At 37.4% G+C, this 18,214-nt stretch overlaps 1 pseudogene; it reads left to right on the top strand.

Moving 5' to 3' along the window:
• Positions 1–15,482: 15,482 nt before the first annotated feature.
• Positions 15,483–16,044, top strand: LOC138154428 (ubiquitin-conjugating enzyme E2 G2 pseudogene; annotated as a pseudogene).
• The last annotated feature ends 2,170 nt before the right edge of the window (positions 16,045–18,214 follow it).

The raw sequence follows: 18,214 nt of genomic DNA, 5'->3' as shown, positions 1-18,214 counted from the left end.
CTGGAAGTCTTTTCTTGAGTCCATAAATACAGCATTCTTTTTTATGCAAGGGGCCATGTTCTTTAAAGCTGCTGCCCTCATTAGGTGACTGTCTTTCTGAATTCATTTGGAGATAGCTAAGTGGCATAGTGGATTGAGTACTGGGCACGGAGTCAGGAAGACTTGAGCTCAAACGTGACCTCAGATATTGACTAAGTGCATGACTTCAGAGAAGTCACTTACTGTTTGTCTGCCTCATTTTCCTTATCTGTAAAACAGAGATAATAATAGCACCTACCACCCAGAATTAATTAGATAAAATTATGTAGTATTTTTAAAGTGCTTTTCTAACCTTAAAGTGTTATATAAATACTACCATCATAATTTATTATAACATAGACATAGGGGAATAGGAAGGAGGGGGCTAATATCTTTGTCTCTATGTGTCTCTCTGTTTCTGTCTATGTCTCTCTCTGTCTCTATCTCTCTGTCACTGTCTCTTTGTCTCTGTATCTCTCTGTCTCTGTCTCTCTCTGTGTGTCTCTCTGTCTCTCTGTCTCTATCTCTGTCTCTCTCTCTCTGTCTCTGTCTCTTTCTCTGTCTCCCTGTCTCTCTCTCACTCACTCTATTTCTCTCTTTCTCTCTCTCAGAGGCCTAGCTCTCAAATCTGTAGTACTAAACCCCAAGAGGAATGGTTTAGCTAATCATTTATTGCCTTCTTGACCCAATTAAAGAGATTTATGCCTAAAAGAAAAAGATACCGAGTTTCCAGGTGTAGACAATTTTATTTATATACTCAATATTTCATTATTCATTACACAGATTAATCAAGGTGGGGTTGTGTTACTCCCCTCATTTATGTAAGTACCAACTCCAGTCAACTGTGAAAATCTCAGTTATGAGATCCTTGTCAGCTCTGACATCCTGTGTTCTAAAGTATTGTCTAGGTCTGATATTTTATGAATCCATGAATTCTTCCATGTAATCATATTCCTTTCCTTGGGCTGAGCAGACACTTGGGAATAAGTCAGAATTGACTTCCCCCTGCTTTGTAACTTATTTTCCCCCTATAAATGTTCACAGATTATAACTGCTAACGTCCTCAAGGTGTACCAAGGCTCTAAGGCTGGAGGAATTTATTAAAAATTCATGCTTGCATTGTTTACATTGGGGAAGGACAGAAAGAGAAGAGGCAAGAAATCTGCTCAGAGACAGCCTTGCTGGGGGAGGAAGGACTTGTCACATCCTCTCTTGCCCAGCGGCATATGACCAGCACTAGTGTCACTCTATACCTTAGTGCTGATCTCCAAGGGCACATGGCTCACAGGATGGGACAGAAGGTACACCCTGGCAAAACCTGTTGCTGTGACCTTTATCGCAATGATTCCTCTCTTGCAACATTTATAAATAAAACACAAATGATTTCCCTCAAGCAAGGAAAATACACATCTTAAAAATACACAGGAAATCAACTGTGATTCAGGCAATGATGTTGAAATCCTTGGGAGTGCTGAGGCTTCTGGTCAGCGGGCGATAACTTTGACTATTGATTTCCCCCAGAAAGGATGGCTTCCATAGACTCCCTAGGGCTCAGGGAGAGCAATAAAAGGCAGGTGAAGAGGTTGTCGATTTAAATCTCAAGTAGAAATCTAAAATGACCTTCCCAGTCATGCCTGGTAAATTTGTAAGCAACAGCTACAGATGTGTACATCTCAAGTGTTTCCTGCATAGGGTTTGTTGGATCACACTGCATATAAATGGCAGAATGTCTAGTGGAGTACAAATGCTTTTATTAGTTCCCTGAATACCTAGCAGTTCATCTAAAAATAGCCCACACACCCCAAGCTCACAACTTTTCTGACTAAGAGAAGGAAATATTCCCATCTAAAGGTTATAATAATCTAAGAGACCCTGAAACCTCAGAATAATACCACCTCTCTCCATCTAATTCTAGTTTGGATTGATGATACCATGGCTAGAGTTCATGCATAATTGTTGGGTGATACTTTATGGGTCTATTATATTTCTATGCATTCAAATACCAAGATGATGCAGAGAAATGACTTTAAAGAGAAACTCAAGATATAGCAGCAATTCTATATCCCAAACAGTTAGTAATCAAGAATTTCAAGAACTAATAATAACAGATTCAACACAACATACTAGATAGAGGGTTGGTTTTAGAATCAAGAAGACTTGGGTCCATCTGCTGCTACTGATAGTTGGGTGATCATGAATAATTCATTCAACCTTTCAAAGACTTCATGCAACTGTAACACCACACATAGATGATTTACCAACATGTATCAGTGGAAGGATTTTCAACAAAAGCAATTTCCTATATGGATGAAATCATCTATCCCACTTTGCCTTCTAAATGATAATGCATGAATTAGAAGAAGAAGAAAAAGTAAAATTATAAAATATAGAATTTAAATAGGTAGAAGAAGAAAAAGTAAAATTATAAAATATAGAATTTAAACCACAACATTATGACCTATTTAAATAAGTTATTGATGATACTGTCCAACTGATATTTCTACTGCTCAGTTAATGGACAGTGTAATGGAAATGCAAATTTAAATATCTTCCCTGCCCCTAGGCTAAAGTGCACCTGGAGCCTGGGGTGGGAGGCTTGTTTTTTAGCAGATACTTTTTGATTGGGCAGTGAGTCAATAAGGTTGTTACATTCTCTGAGCTAGGAGAAGGCTATATAAGCCCTGATGTGTAGCTTTGTTTGGGGGCTCACTTTGAGAAATGTTCTGTGATTTGATCAGATGAGACTCTGGGAAGCCATTGCTGTTACAGAGCCCCCCTCGGCTTTGAAAAACCCAGATGTTGATTTGGTATGGAGGCTCACTTTGAGAAGTGTTCTGTGATTTGATCTGGATTCTGGGAAGCCATTGTTGAGAGCCCCCCCTCGGCTTTGAAAAACCCAGATGTTGGTTTGGTATGGATGTAATGGTTGGACAGTTTGGAAATCTGTCTACTTGATCTGTTTCTGTCTTGATAATTCTGTCTGTATATTCTGAAGTTCGGGGTGCTGACCTTTTTCCCCCGAACTAGGTAAATGATACATATCTGACTGATTAAAGTAAGCTTGTTAACCCATTTTGAGTTGCTTTCCTCTATGATAGCAGATCCAAGAACCTGTGGTGGCAGCAACCCTGGGGACGCTGGGGTGCTTGCTGCTACAGACAGTAGAAATGAAATGGACACCAATTACAATACATTTTTGAAGGAATTTAACTAGTGTAAATAAATTACCATGATAAGACAAAAAAGATCTTCATCTGCAATTGTTTGACTTATTTGCCAAATACAGAGAAGTAGTAGCCAAGCAAGAGAACTTTAGAGCAGTAGTGTCAAAATCAAATAGAAACAGGACACTAAATTGAACATAAAGATACCTGCAAACTGCTTATTGACTTAGAAAGCTGCATCTAAGCAATATTTATGCTCTATTGATTTTTATTTGTTTTGTTAAATATTTCTCAATTACATTTTAATCAGGTTCATAGGCTCTCAGGGAGTATTTCTGGCAATGTGGTCACTGGTCATGCATTTAACACCTCTGGTTTAGAATATAAACTTATTTGTAAAATGGTACCAATAAGTCACTGGAAGATTAGGAGCAGCATTGCCTAACAAAGCAGAAATAAGAAATGGAAGGTAAAACTAATGTAAAAAGCAAGAGACTTAGTTAAATGAATTCATCCAGAAAACATTTAAGAATAAACATAGGAAGACAAAGAAAAGAGAGAAATGAAAAAGATCTGTATTTTTTAAAATGACAAATCATTTTTACCATCAAGATTACAAGAGCCTTTTGTGGTGGCAAAGAATTGGAAATCAACGGGATGCCCTTGAGTTGGGGAATGGCTAAACAAATTGTGTTATATGAATGCAATGGAGTACTACAATAATATAAGAAATTAGCAGCAGACGAACTTCATAACCGGGAGAGACTTATATAAACTGATGCTGAGTGAGGACAGCAGAACTAGGAGAACATTGCACACAGTTACAGGAACATTGTATCTGTGATGACTGACTTTGAGAGACTGGGCTTTTCTTAGCAATACAAGGCTACAAGACATCTCCAAAGGACTCATGATGCAAAAGGCTATCCACACATTCAGACAAAGAATTATGGAGTCTCAATACACACTGAAGCAAACTACTTGCTCTCTCTCTATTTTTGTTTTGTTCCTTCTTTCTCATTGTTCATTCCATTGGTTATAATCCTTTACAACTTGACTAATGTTTAACATGAAGTTATTTGTAAAACCTATATTGCATGCCGCCATGCAGCGGGGGCGGGCGGAGGAAGGTGGAGAAAATTTGGAAATCAAGGTATTGTGGAACTGAATGTTGTTAACTAAAAGTAAATTAATTTTTAAAAATAAATTATGAGTAGATGGAATTCATAATAACCTGGAGTGTCTTATATAAACTCATGCTGAAGGAGAGGAGCAGAATGAGGAGAATATTTACATAATTACAGATACATCATACTTGATGACTAACTTCGAGAGACTGGGCTCTTTCTCGGCAAAACAAGGGTATAAGACAATTCCAAAGGTCTCATGATGGAAAAGTCTATACACATTGAGACAAAGAATTACAGAATCTGAAAGCATATTGAAGCAAACTACTTGCTATCTCTCTTTTTCATTTTGTTTTGCTTTGTTTCTTCTTCATTGTTGTTCATTACATTTGTTATAATTTTTCTTTACAACTTGACTAAATTTTAATGTGAAGGTATATGTAGAACCTATATCAGATTGTATGCCACCATGGAGGTAGTGGAGAGGGAGGAGAGGGGAAAGGGAAAATTTAGTACTCAAAAAGTTATGGAACTGAATATTGCAAAATAAATGTAAAGAAAACTTATTTAAAATTACTTTATGTTTATTTTTAATTTATAAGATTAATTTCCACAAAATTTTGAGGTACAAATTTTCTCCCCATCTTTCCACTACCCACCACGCCAAACAGCTATCCCACTGAATACCCCCTCCCCCAATATGCTTTCTCTTATATCCTCCCCCATTCCCCCTCCAACTTTCTAATATGGCAAGATGGATCTCCATACCCCAGTGCCTGTATAAGTTATTTCCCAGTGCATGTTAAAATAATAATAATAATTTTTTAAGCATTTGATTTTAAAATTTAATTCCAGATTCTTTTTCTTCTTCCCTCATCACCAACCCTTACTGGGAAGATAAGCAATTCAATACATGTTGTACATGTGTAGTTACGCAAAACATTTCCATTCTGAAAGACTGACTATATTTCCTTCCATCCTATCTCACATCCCATTTGTTCTATTTTCTACTTTGACCCTGTACCTTTTAACAAGTGTGTGCTTCTAACTTCCCTCCCCCCAATCTGCCCTCCCTTTTATCATACCCCCTCTTATCCCCTTCCCCCCTACTTTTCTGAAGGGTGAGATACCTTATTTAGTGTGTATGTTATTCCCTCCTTAAGCCAAATTCAACGAAAATAAGGTTGAACCATTCCTTTTTGCTATCCTTTTTGTCCTCTCCATTGTAACAGTTTTCCCTTACCCCTTCTATATGAGATAATTTACCCCCATTCTGTCTCTCCCCATTTCCTCTCTCATTATATTCCTCTCTCACCTCTCAATTTCAAATTTTAAGTATCATCCCTTCCTATTCAATTAGTCCTGTGCCCTCTATCTATGTATACCTGTACTCATACATAGACACACTCACATATGTATACATACACCCATACACCCTCCTACATAGACATATATGTATGTATACATATATATGTATACACACATTTATACTTCCTTCAACTATTCTCAAACTGAGAAAATTTTCATAAGTTACAATTATCATTTTTCCATGTAGGAATGTAAATAGTTCAAATTTGATAAGTTACCTATGATTTCTTTTCCCTGTTTACCTTCTCATGCTTCTCTTGCTTCTTGTATCTGAATGTCAAATTTTTATTCAACTCTGTTATTGTTTTTTCATCAAGAAAGCTTGAAAGTCCTCTATTTCATTGAATGACCATATTTTTCCCTAAAAAAATGATACTCAGTTTTGCTGAGTAGGTGATTCTTGGTTTTAATCCCAGATCCTTTGACCTCTGAAATACCATATTCCAAGCTCTTCAATTACTCAGTATAGAAGCTGCCAGATCCTGTATTATCCTGATTTTGTTTCCACAATATTCCAATCGTTTCTTCTTGCCTGCTTATAATATTTTCTCCTTGATCTGGGAATTCCACAACCTTGCTATAATATTCCTAGGAATTTTCTTTTGGGGATCTTTTTCAAGAGGTGATTGGTGGATTCTTTCAACCTCTATTTTGTTCTCTGTTTCTAAAACATCGAGGCAATTTTCCTTGAGAATTTTTTGAAGGATGATTTCTAGGTTCTTTTTTTAATTATGGCTTTCAGGTAGTCCAATAATTTTTAAATTATCTCTGCTGGGTCTATTTTCCAGGTCAGTGGTTTTTCCCACAAGATATTTTACATTGCCTTGTATTTTTTATTTGTTTGGATCTGTTTAATAGTATCTTGGTTTCTCATAAGGTCATTAGCTTCCATTTGCTCCAATCTAATTCTGAAGGAATGATTCTCTTCAATGAGCTTTTGAGATTCTTTTTCCGTCTGGCAAATTTGGCTTTTTAAGGCATTCTTCTCCTCATTGGCTTTTTGAGCATCTTTTGCCATTTGAGTTATTCTATTTTTTTAAGGTGTTATTTTCCTCAGTCAGGTTGTTGACTCACTTTTCATGATTTTCTTGAAAAATTCTCATTTCTCTTCCCAATTTTTCCTCCACTTCTCTTATTTGGTTTTCAAACTCCTTCCTAAGCTCCTCTATGGCCTGTAACCAGTTCATATTTTTCTTGGAAGCTTTTGGTGAAGGAGTTCTGACTTCGTTGTCTTCCTCTTGTTCCATGCTTTGATCCTTTTTGTCCCCAAAAAAGGAATCCAAAGTTGGATTGCTGTCCTTGCTTTTATTTCTTTGCTTGCTTTGCTTTCTTTGCTTGCTCATGTTGCCACTCAATTACGTGATTTTTGAGCTTTTTGCCACAGTAGAACTCTGCTTCCAGAGAGGAGAGCTTTGTCCCAAATCTCTGGGGTTTTTGCAGCTGCTAGAGCTATTAGTTGGGTGCCCTGTCAGAAGTTTCCACTGGCTCTGGCACCTGGTCACATACCCCAGCACCTCCACATGAGGCAGCAATCTAGATTCAAACAGGTTAAAGCAAGTGTGATTACCCCTGAGAATAGTTGCTTAGTTCCCCTACAATCTGCAGGCCAAGAGCTCTATGGCAGCCACACAGCAGCTGCATGGCCGCAGTCTCAGATGCAGGACCACACTCTTGGTCCCTGGTTCCCATAGAGTCCACACTCACCTCTCACTTTATCTTTGGCATTTATGGGTTGATAATTCTGGAAATCTCCACAGCTGCTGGTGATCTACTCTCCTGAAGTCTGCTCTAGATGCTGCTAGTCAGGGCTGCCATGGGGTTAATATAGTGGGCTCACCCGAGGCTGGCCTTGGCTTCCAGCTCACTGAGATGGACCCTTCCAGGCTGCCTTCAGTGGGAGATTTCTTTCCCTCTGTCACTTTTTGGGTTCTGTAGCTCTAAAGTTTGTTTAGAGTCATATTTTATAGTTATTTGAGGTGGTTATGTGGGGAACTTATGGAATTTTCCTGCTTCTATGCCACCATCTTGGCTCCAGCCCCCAAATAAAACTTAAAAAAACAAACAAACAAGAAAACCAGTCAAATAAATTCATCCTAAAGACATTTAAGGATAAAAACAGGAGGTCAAAGAAAAGGAAGTAAATGGAAAAGATCTGCATTTTTTCTAAAATAACAAATCATTTTTAACATCAATCACAACACTTCACCTCTAACATCAAGGTCAGGAATAAAATCATTAAGGATGCAAACAAGAAAAAAAAAACACTGATGAGAACAAAGACAGGAAAGCTTCCAGTTCTCTTGCATAAGAAACATTAATGTTTGAGGCCATACAGCTTGAAGGTAGTGAAGGAATAATCTCACAGGTATTTGGAGGAGGGAAAACGCCAAGGAATTATGGGGAGAAAAAGAAACCTCAGATCTTAATAATACTGAAAAAAGTTACCAGGCATACATTAACAATTACTAACTCACACTTTGATATTCTGAACTATGTAAAAAAAAATATGAACACCATCTAAATAAACATTGAGAGCCTTCTCAAAGAGTGCACTAGTAGGGAAAAATAAGGTTTAGGGACTGGTTCCATAATGAACCACATCTTTGGCATTATTCAATTCAATGCATATAAAGAATGCAATATCCTACCGTGTTTATTGTCTATTGATTATGAAAAAAATAGATAAAGAAAAAAGGATTTTTCCTAACAAAGTATGTACCACCCATCCTTCACATGACTCAAAATTCCTTGAAAGATGTAACAGAACGGGAATCATTCAATAAACCCCTCTTCTCACAAAGATTGAACAAGACATAAAACAAAAAGATAACTATTCTTCAAAGAAGTTTGTCATGGTTATTGAAGACATCTAGTGTTGAATACTTATTAAAGAGGGATTTTCTATGGATATCGAGTTTTTTTATATATTTTATTCAGAGATATCATTATCTTGGTGGTGTCAAGCCCTGAGATTGTGCAGAACATTTAGAAGAGTTCTAAAACCACTCAAATGTGTTTGGTTTCACTGTTTACATGATAATTTACAACATAGATTAAAATGCCTACTTTCCAGATTATGGCAGGCAATTTAACGGGTAATTCATAGAGTTTATCCATCAATATGGCTATCTAGGTTAGTAAAAGTGGACAATGATTTGGGCCCATAATGATATAGGAGAAAAAATGGAGTAGATGGTCTTCAGGAAATCTCAAAGCTCCTCTAAAGACCATGAACTTCTCCTTGAGAAAATGACTCATTTGTTTTTTATATATGTATTCTACTGAAAAAGTTTCATGGCTACAACACATGGAACAAAGCAGTCTGAAAAGTATTGAAAATGAATCACACCCAGAAGGCAATGGAGAATTGCCTGGTGGCTGTGAGCACACTACAATATTTAAAGAATAAGGAACTTGTACATTTTAATATGATTTGCAGGAAAGGAGGGTGCTAAGGGACCCCATGAACTCTTGCATATACCTCTATTTAAATAATAATGAATCACCTCCTTATTTAAAGAATAAGGAAATGCTTCTGGTTATTGATACCTATGATTTTTGCAAAAAAAATGATGAAAAATATAATTGTAAAAGATGTCATAAAAAAGATGAAGGATAGCATATGGTGATGTAGTGAGGGCAAAGGGAGTAAAGTGGGTAGCCAGAGTAATTCACTCATATCATAATAATGGCAGCAGAAAGTAAGGAGGGCCAGTAGCACATTAAGCAAACTAATGGGAAGATGTAGATAATATTCACACAGGATTGGCAGGCATGAATGACTTTCAGTATGCATTGTTGGAATGGAATAACCACAATAATGAACTCACAGATTCATCAGTCTATTTGTAATAGTTCACTTTTCTATAGTGCCCTGAAGATTACAAATTACTTTTCCCTCCAAGAGCCCTGTAATCTAATTAGTACAAATACTACTTCCATTTTAGATTGAGGAAACTGAGACTTAGAGGGTGTTAGCAAATTAATAAGGTATACATTTGGAATTTGAAAGCAAGCCTTCTTACTCCTAAGTCAGTGACTTTCCACTATATCCATTCATGCAATCTTCCCAAACAGAATGATGGCTAATTTTTTGTGACCTCTTTGAGGAAAGAGACCATCTGCATTTTCTTTTTGTTCCCTGTACCATTTATCACACAGTAGGTACTCAGAAAATATTTGATGAATGGATTATTGAATAAGTGAATGAACATAGCAACTTTGTGCTACTATGGAAATAACTATTTCGGAAACCTTTGGAAATAGCCTGGATAATGAAGAATTTTGTTTTGTTATAATAATTAGGAAGCTTTTCCTTAACCTCATTGAAAAGTGCATGGAGTTCCCTTTGAGGATGATGAGTTTTCCTTTACTGGAAATCTATAAGCAATGATAGTTACCAGTGAGAAAATGATGCAGAAAATATTCCTGCTTCATTATGGGTTGGATTAGATGGTGTCTGAAAGTGCTTTACACCCCAAAGTTTCTGTGATTATGTAAGAAATAAATGATAGGGGAATTACGGAAGCCTTAATGGAGGAGATGGCATGTCAGCTGGTCCTCAAAGAAAGAGAGAATCTATGCTATCCCAAGATTGCATGGACTGTCAGTTCAAAGTTGATAGCCTCCTCAAATTTATGTTTAACATTTCTTATAGTGCTAATAGTTCCACTGTTAAAGAAGAGAATGTCAAAATACCTTTTAGGAATAAGTTTTCTGAATGTATTTTGTTCTTTTATCTCTGTCATTTCTGAAAATCTTATCCCAATTGTCCCTCTTCTCCTCTTACTTCTCTCCTCCCCCACTTCCAGAAACTGAATCACTTGTTATATAGCAAGATAAGAGGCAGGTAAGTGGCACAGTGGACGATAATTGGATTGAGGATCAGAAAGACCTGTGTTCAAATCCAGATCAGACTTACTAGCTGTGTGACACTGACCCATTTAAACTTTATCTGCCTCAGTTTTCTCAGCCACAAAATCGAGCTAATAATAGCACTTAAATTCTATCTCTGTCATAAGAATAAAATGTGTTAATATTTGTAAGTGCTTCATATACCTTTAGGTGTTATATGAACATTAGCTATTATTATTAATATAATTAATAAAACCATGCTTAAGAAATCAACAGGAGACATAGATATTACTGTATGATGCTGAAATATGCTCCTTTGGGAAATTATTCCAGCTCAGTAGATTAAGTCTTCATCAGAAGCCTCAAGGTTGTCACCCAGGAGGAGTTTGGGAGTGTTATAGAGATGGAATAGAGGTACATGCAAGAGTTAATAGGGTCCCTTAACACGCTCCTTTCCTGCAAATCATATTAAAATGTACATGTTCCATCTCAGTCTCCAGTGAGAACTAAGCACCTTTTTACTTTAGAAGGGCAAAGGAAAAGAATTAACAACATAAACACAGATCACTGCTGCTGGCTAAGCACCTGGTGAGAATTGTTCCTTTGTTTTTTCCAGATTAGGTTTCCACTTCAGATGCCCCAAGCCCCAGCTAATCAAGTTGTTTGTGATGTATCATTTCAGGATTTCCAAATACAGAAGTCAAATCAGGATTTCAGGGTAAGGAATATTACTATGATACTACCTGTAGGTCATTTCCAACTGCAAATCTTATTTTATGTGCATGTTTTTTGGAAGGATTTAAAGGTAGTATGAATTTTGGGGGAGAATATTGGACAATCTAGACTTCCTTGCTTTCTATCATTCTAGAAAATGACTTCAATTCTAGATAGATATTTTCTAGAGCAATGCTAACAAACATCTATACACCCACCTCCTAAGAAGTCAAGCAAAATAGCCTCTCCTTATGTTTCCCAGACTCCAAAAGCAGCTCAAACAGGGGAGAAAAACCTGGGAAAGGAAAAAAACACATGCAAGAAAAGGAGTTTGGAAAATTTTGATGAAAATATGAGCTGTCAAATCTTCAAGTGCAAAATCAAACTCACAACAGGAAACTCCAACCCACCAGGGCCCTTTTCAAATATCAAGCATTTGTAGAAGAAAAGGAAGACACATTTTCACAAAAGCAAAGACACACACACACACACACACACACACACACACACCAAGTTGTTACAAAGATATTCCATCCATCTTTAGTCAGGAAATATCAGCTTTGCTGAGTTTTGCTCCTCCAAGGGAGGAACAATTACCCTTAACTCATAATCTTGGATTTAGTACATACTTAGACATTTTCTCTAGATCGAGTCAGCTTTATTCCATCTGACCAACTGAAAAATGGCAGAAATGTTAGTAGTGAGCCACTCATGTTGAAAAAGTAAAACATTGGGTTTCCAATTAAATGAGCTGGCTTAGTGTCCCAACTACATGATTTACTACTTCTATGATGTTACACAAGCATTCTGGACCACCTTGAGTCTCAATTTCATCATTAATAGAAGAAAAATAATGAGTTTAGATGAGATCTTTAAGTATTCTTCCAGCTCCTCTTACTATATTCAAGATGGTATGGAGAAATAGTTCAGATTTGATAACATCTATCTTATGCTGAGGGGATGATGGTGACCCTCAGATATAGAGTCTTACTGGGAAAACATTTCCAGGTATCTTAATATGAGGAAGGTACGATGGTGCAGTGGACATTTGCTGGAAGTCAAATAAGGAGAGACATATGTTTGAATGCCACCTCTAAGGTTTGCTATGTATGAGAGCATTGGTCAAATAAGTTCACCTCTATGAATTTTAGTTTCTGTCTCCCTACAATAAGGAAAATGAAACCAAAGCACCTCCCTCACAAAGGTTGGCTCAAAGCCCAAAAAGAGATCATGGATGTCCACTCTTTAGCAAACTTTAAAGCATTATATAAACATTATTATGTCAATGAGAAATGACTAGGGATTGTGTAGATGCCTTGATACAGAGAAGTCTGCCCTTTGGGAACTAGGAGAAGTTTCTTTCAACCAAGGTTTTGAATAAGTGCATAGTCTTAACAATAGTATCACACCAACAACAAGCTTTTGGAAGAGCAGTTACATCCCCCAACTTTCTTTTTTTTGTCTTCTTTGGAGGGGGGAAGGCAGGGCAATTGGGGTTAAGTAACTTGCCCAAAGTCACACAGCTAGTAAGTGTTAAGTGTCTGAGGCTAGATTTGAACTTGGGTCCTCCTGACTCCAGGGCCCATGCTCTATTAATTGCACCACCTAGTTGCCTCCGATACCCCAACTTTCAAATAGCAATATCCCCATGGCTACTTCTACAATGGGAAATAGATGTAATTTTTTTTTTCAGTGCAGGTTTCCCTCTACCAGTGTCGTCTACATTCCCTATAGGTTTGCAAATTATCTTTGTGATTTGTAATAATCCAAATTACAATGGCTCACATTGGTATTACACCATACATGTATTTTCTCAATTCATCCTCAGGACCATACATTTACTTATCTGCATTTTTATTGAGGCTCAGAGAGTTTAAGCAACCTGCTCAGAGTTGCACAGTGAGAAAGTACATGAGGAAGGATTCAAAGCCATATGTTGTTGACTTCAAGTTGAACATGTCACACTCATCTGTCTCCCTCCATTTAGAGTAGCCTTGATGAAAATATCATCATCATTATCACCACTACCAGTACCACCACCACCGCTGCCACCACCATCATCATCATCATCATCATTGCCCTCAAAACCATGTAAGACATAATTCCCCTTGTCCTATCTTCTACTGAAACTGCTCTAATATATTTCCAGTGAAGTCACAGTAAATTCCAATATATTTATCTGGCAAAAAAAATTCATTTTATCCATTATGTGCAATACTGTGGTGAATATTAAACATAAAAACACAATAGTGACAGGATGGTGATATATCCTAGGAGAATTTCCATCTGAAAACCTTTGACTATAAGAGAATGAGAAAAAAACAATTATAATAATCCTACAGAAAAACGAACTGAAATCTTAATAATTTTATTCTATTATAAAAGTCAGTTGTTTTTATCACTCTGTGCAATAGTCCACAGAACATTAAAGATGAATGAATAATAGCAGGATAAAAGCTTGTCTCTGGACCATTTCTATCTGATCTCCATTGAGTATAAAAAGGGAAAAGTAGTAATATAAATAATTAGCAATCAATGTAAATTATGTTAGGTAATATGAGACACTGTGCAACACTTCACTATACAATGCAAAAAAAATTATCAAATACTAAATACCTAGTAATACATGATAGATTTGCTAGAATTAAAAATTAGATGCTCACTATTCTACATTGACTGCAGATGCCAGATCTCCCATTGTACAAAATATTGGTTTAAAATATCCTGAAAGATTTAACCTACAAAATCTATTGGAACTGAGTGATTATCAAAGCAAGACACTGCCCACAATTGACCAGACACAACAGTTATCCATAAAATCTTAAGGACAATGATTTTATTTGTTGTCTCCATACCAAATTCTCATAATATCTAAGCAACTTAGAACCAAAGGCTTTCAAAATTTAAAGACTTAATAGTGGAACTCAAAATTATATGAGAATAGGCTAAGGATGATAACACATCTCTGTTGTTCTTATGCTGATGATAATAATTGCAATCATTTTATGACTATTTCCAATGATATGACTCTCTGCCTTTAACTAGACTGGTTCTCAAATCATAGACCCAAAGTCAATTGAAGGGGCTATCTTTAAATCTTTTCTGATTGCTAAGAACTTCCTGCATAGCTACCAGATCCTCAAGAATATAAAAGTACTTGCTTAAGGTTACAGAGCTAGTTCACATCAGAGATGAGATTGGAACCCCAAACTTTCTGTCTCAAAGTTCAACACTCTCTCTACTCTACTACTTTGTCTTTCAGTGAATAGGTGAGCAGCATGTGGAAAACACTGAAGATTGATCATCAATTCAAATTCATCTCTTCATTGTTACTATGCCTAGTAAAATTTCTTTTTAAAAAGGTGGTAATACAAAGTGTGCATATTTGTCTCTATATTTATCATACATATATGCATGTGATATATATATGTATATATGCATTATCTTGGTGTTAGACATCTATGCATTATCTATTTATAATATACACATTTATCTCTCTCTCTCACACACACACACACATACACACACACACACATATATATATACACCTGTGATATATATGTGCATTATCTATATGTGACCATAGTGTAGAACTAAGAGGTCATCTGGTCCAGTATTCCTGCTTTAAATATGAAGAAACGAAACCCAGAGAAGTTAAACAACCAAAGCAGTATCTTGATTTGAACCTAGGTTCAAATATGATTCTAAATTCAGTATATACTTTTTTCTTTTTCTCATTCTGACTCATTCCGTTTCATCAGTCTGAATCTCTAGATAGATAGACATACACATACATATATACACAACATATAAAAACCATATATTGTTTTATGTATTCACATTCACCTATGTATTTATTGATATTTAAGTACTTATTCAAAAAACACAAATTTCATTGTCTTCATAAAGGACTTGAAACATTTTTCCAATCTGTCTTGTTGATTGGAAACATCAAAATCACATAATGAAGAATGAGGCTTATCCTAGTTACTTGTCCTACACTTGCGAGATTACAGTCTAAAAATACATCAGACAAGACTTTTATTAAATTTACTTGTTGAACAAAATTCTCTGCAGGACATTTTGATTCTGAGTTCCCACAATTTATTTACAAGAAATTTTTCTGATAGCAGTGGACATTAGATGCTTTAACTTAACTGTCTTTGACGACTGATGGATTGAGAAAAAGTCTTGTTTACCTACATTCACTTCAACAAGAGATAGTAGAGGCTGGGCGAAGAAAATTAGAGGCGGCTGAGGGGCCAGGATGGCAGGGACGGCGCTCAAGCGGCTCATGGCCGAGTACAAGCAACTGACGCTGAATCCACCAGAGGGAATCGTGGCAGGCCCAATGAACGAAGAGAACTTCTTTGAGTGGGAAGCCTTGATCATGGGCCCAGAAGACACCTGCTTCGAGTTTGGTGTTTTTCCTGCGTTTCTCAGCTTTCCTCTGGACTACCCGCTCAGGCCCCCGAAGATGAGGTTCACCTGTGAAATGTTCCACCCCAACATCTACCCTGACGGAAGGGTTTGCATCTCCATCCTACGTGCCCCTGGCGACGACCCCATGGACTCTGAAAGCAGGCCCGAGCGCTGGAGTCCGGTGCAGAGCGTGGAGAAGATCCTTCTCTCTGTGGTGAGCATGTTGGCAGAGCCAAATGATGAGAGTGGTGCTAACATGGATGCGTCCAAGATGTGGCGGGATGGCCGGGAACAGTTTTATCGAATTGCCAAGCAGATTGTTCAGAAGTCCCTGGGGCTCTAGGACCTGCCCCCTTCCCCACACCAACCCCCCGCCCCATTGTCACAGCCGGCGCCCCTCCTCCCCCATCGCTCGGTTGGTGACCCCGGAACTTCCCCTCTGCTTCACCTGCTCCATCCCCTGTGCTCCTTCCTTTGGATGGATGGCGTCTTCTGCATGGTCGGGGTCAGCATCCGGACTACCTTGATGGTGAGGGGGTTGTGAAAGGCCAGGCTTTCAGCGAACAGGCCCTCAGTCTCCCAGAAGCCAGAAGGAAAGGTTGGGGACCCATGGAGATTCCAGATCCAGCAGTGGGTGTTTACATATGTGCCGCGTGGGAAACATCCTGTGATCAAATTCTGCCCTTACAATTTGACAAATACATGTTTTTCTTATAAAAAAAAAAAAAAAAGAGATAGTAGGATGGTACAATGGAAGGAACACTGGGTTGGGGTTGGAGGAGCTTAGTTCTGGAATCTCCTCTGACTCTTACTGTACAGACATCCAGTGTGACCTTGGATAAATTTTCTTGACTCAACGACTCTTTATTACAGTTCTTAAGAGTTACAAGTATCATCTTCCATTGTAGGGATGTAAACAGATATAAAATAACTTTTTTTTTCTTTCCCATTTAACTTTTTATGCTTCTCTTGAGTCTTATATTTGAAAATTGCATTTTGTGTTTACTTGTGGTCTTTGTATCCATCAGGAATGTTTGAAAGTCCCCTGTTTCATTTAATATCCCTCCCCTGCTCTGAAAGATTATGCTCATTTTTGCTGGATAGTTGAATCTTGGTTGTCATTCAAGTTCCTTTGCCTTCTAGAATATCATATTCCAAGCCCTATGATCTTTTAATATAGAAGCTGCTAAATCCTGTATAATCCTGACTGACTCCTTAATATTTGAATGTTTCTTTCTGACTGCTTGAAGTATTTTCTCCTTGACCTGAAGAGTTCTGGAATTTGGCTATAGTATTACTGGGAATTTTCATTTCAAGATATCTTTCAGGAGGTGATGGGTAGATTCTTTCAATTACTATTTTACCCTCTGGTTCTAGGATATTGGGACAACTTACCTTGATGATTTCTTGAAATATGCCATCCAGGCTTCTTTTTTGATCATGGATTTCAGGTAGTCCAATAATTCTTAAATTATCTCCTCTGAATCTATTTTCTATGTCAGTTGTTTTTCCAATGAGGTATTTTATATTTTCTTCTTTTTTTATCCTTTGCTTTTGTTTGATTGATTCTTGACTTCTCATAGAGTCATTAGCTTCCACCTGCTCAATTCTAATTTTTAAGGAATTATTTTCCTCAGTTAGCTTTTGTACCTCCTTTTTCATTTGGCCAATTATACTTTTTAATGAGTTGTTTTCTTTTTTCAAGCTGTTGATTCTTTTTTCATTATTCTCTTGCATGACTCATTTCTTTTCCCAATTTTTCTTCTATCTCTCTTATTTGATTTTTAAAATTATTTTTGAGCTCTTCCAGAAGGACTTTTTGGGTCTGAGACCAATTCATATTTCCATTTAAGGCTTTGCATGTAACCATTTTGACATTGTTGCCCTCTTCTGAGTTTGTGTTTTGATCTTCCCTGTCACCATAGTAACTTTCTATGGGTAGGGCTTTTCCCCCCTAATTTCCAGCCTATTTCATGACTTTTAAGGTTGAGCTCTGTTACTGGGGTAAAGGGAGCACTGCATTAAACTTCTTGTGGGGAGAGGGGCTTAAGGTCTGGTCTTGGCTATCCTTGACAGTTTCTCCAGGGCTGGCAGTTAGCTTTAATTAATTTACTTGTTGCAATGGGGTAGTCTAGCCTAGTCCAGCAGGACTAAGAGTCTGCCAAGCCTGAACACTAGCCTACTGCATCAGGGCTAGAGGCCTTATCACTGGTCCACTGGATTGCTGACCTGCTGAGCTAGGACTGCAAAGCCTCAATTTCTGATCTGTGTTGGGGTTAGCGACCTCTTGCTGGCTTACCCAAATGCTACTTGCAATGGGCTGCCCTTCCATTTTACCCAAGTTGGATAGACATTTTGTATAATCCTTCTTTGTTATGTGCTGGAAAATTGTTTCACCTCATCCTTTTGAGAATTTATTTGGTGACATGATTTAAAGTTGTTTCAAGGGAAATTGAGGAGAACTTGAGCAACTTCCTGCCTTTTCTCTGTTCTTGGCTCCACTTCCCCAGTATCTCTTCCAAGAAAACCCCAAATGGGGTCATGAAA

This window comes from Petaurus breviceps, unplaced genomic scaffold, assembly GCF_028583685.1.
Source record: "Petaurus breviceps papuanus isolate PSGF00001 unplaced genomic scaffold, PetGlider_PUasm1.0 91041, whole genome shotgun sequence".
NCBI lineage: Eukaryota > Metazoa > Chordata > Mammalia > Diprotodontia > Petauridae > Petaurus > Petaurus breviceps.
This window is presented reverse-complemented; position numbering and strand designations above follow the sequence as displayed.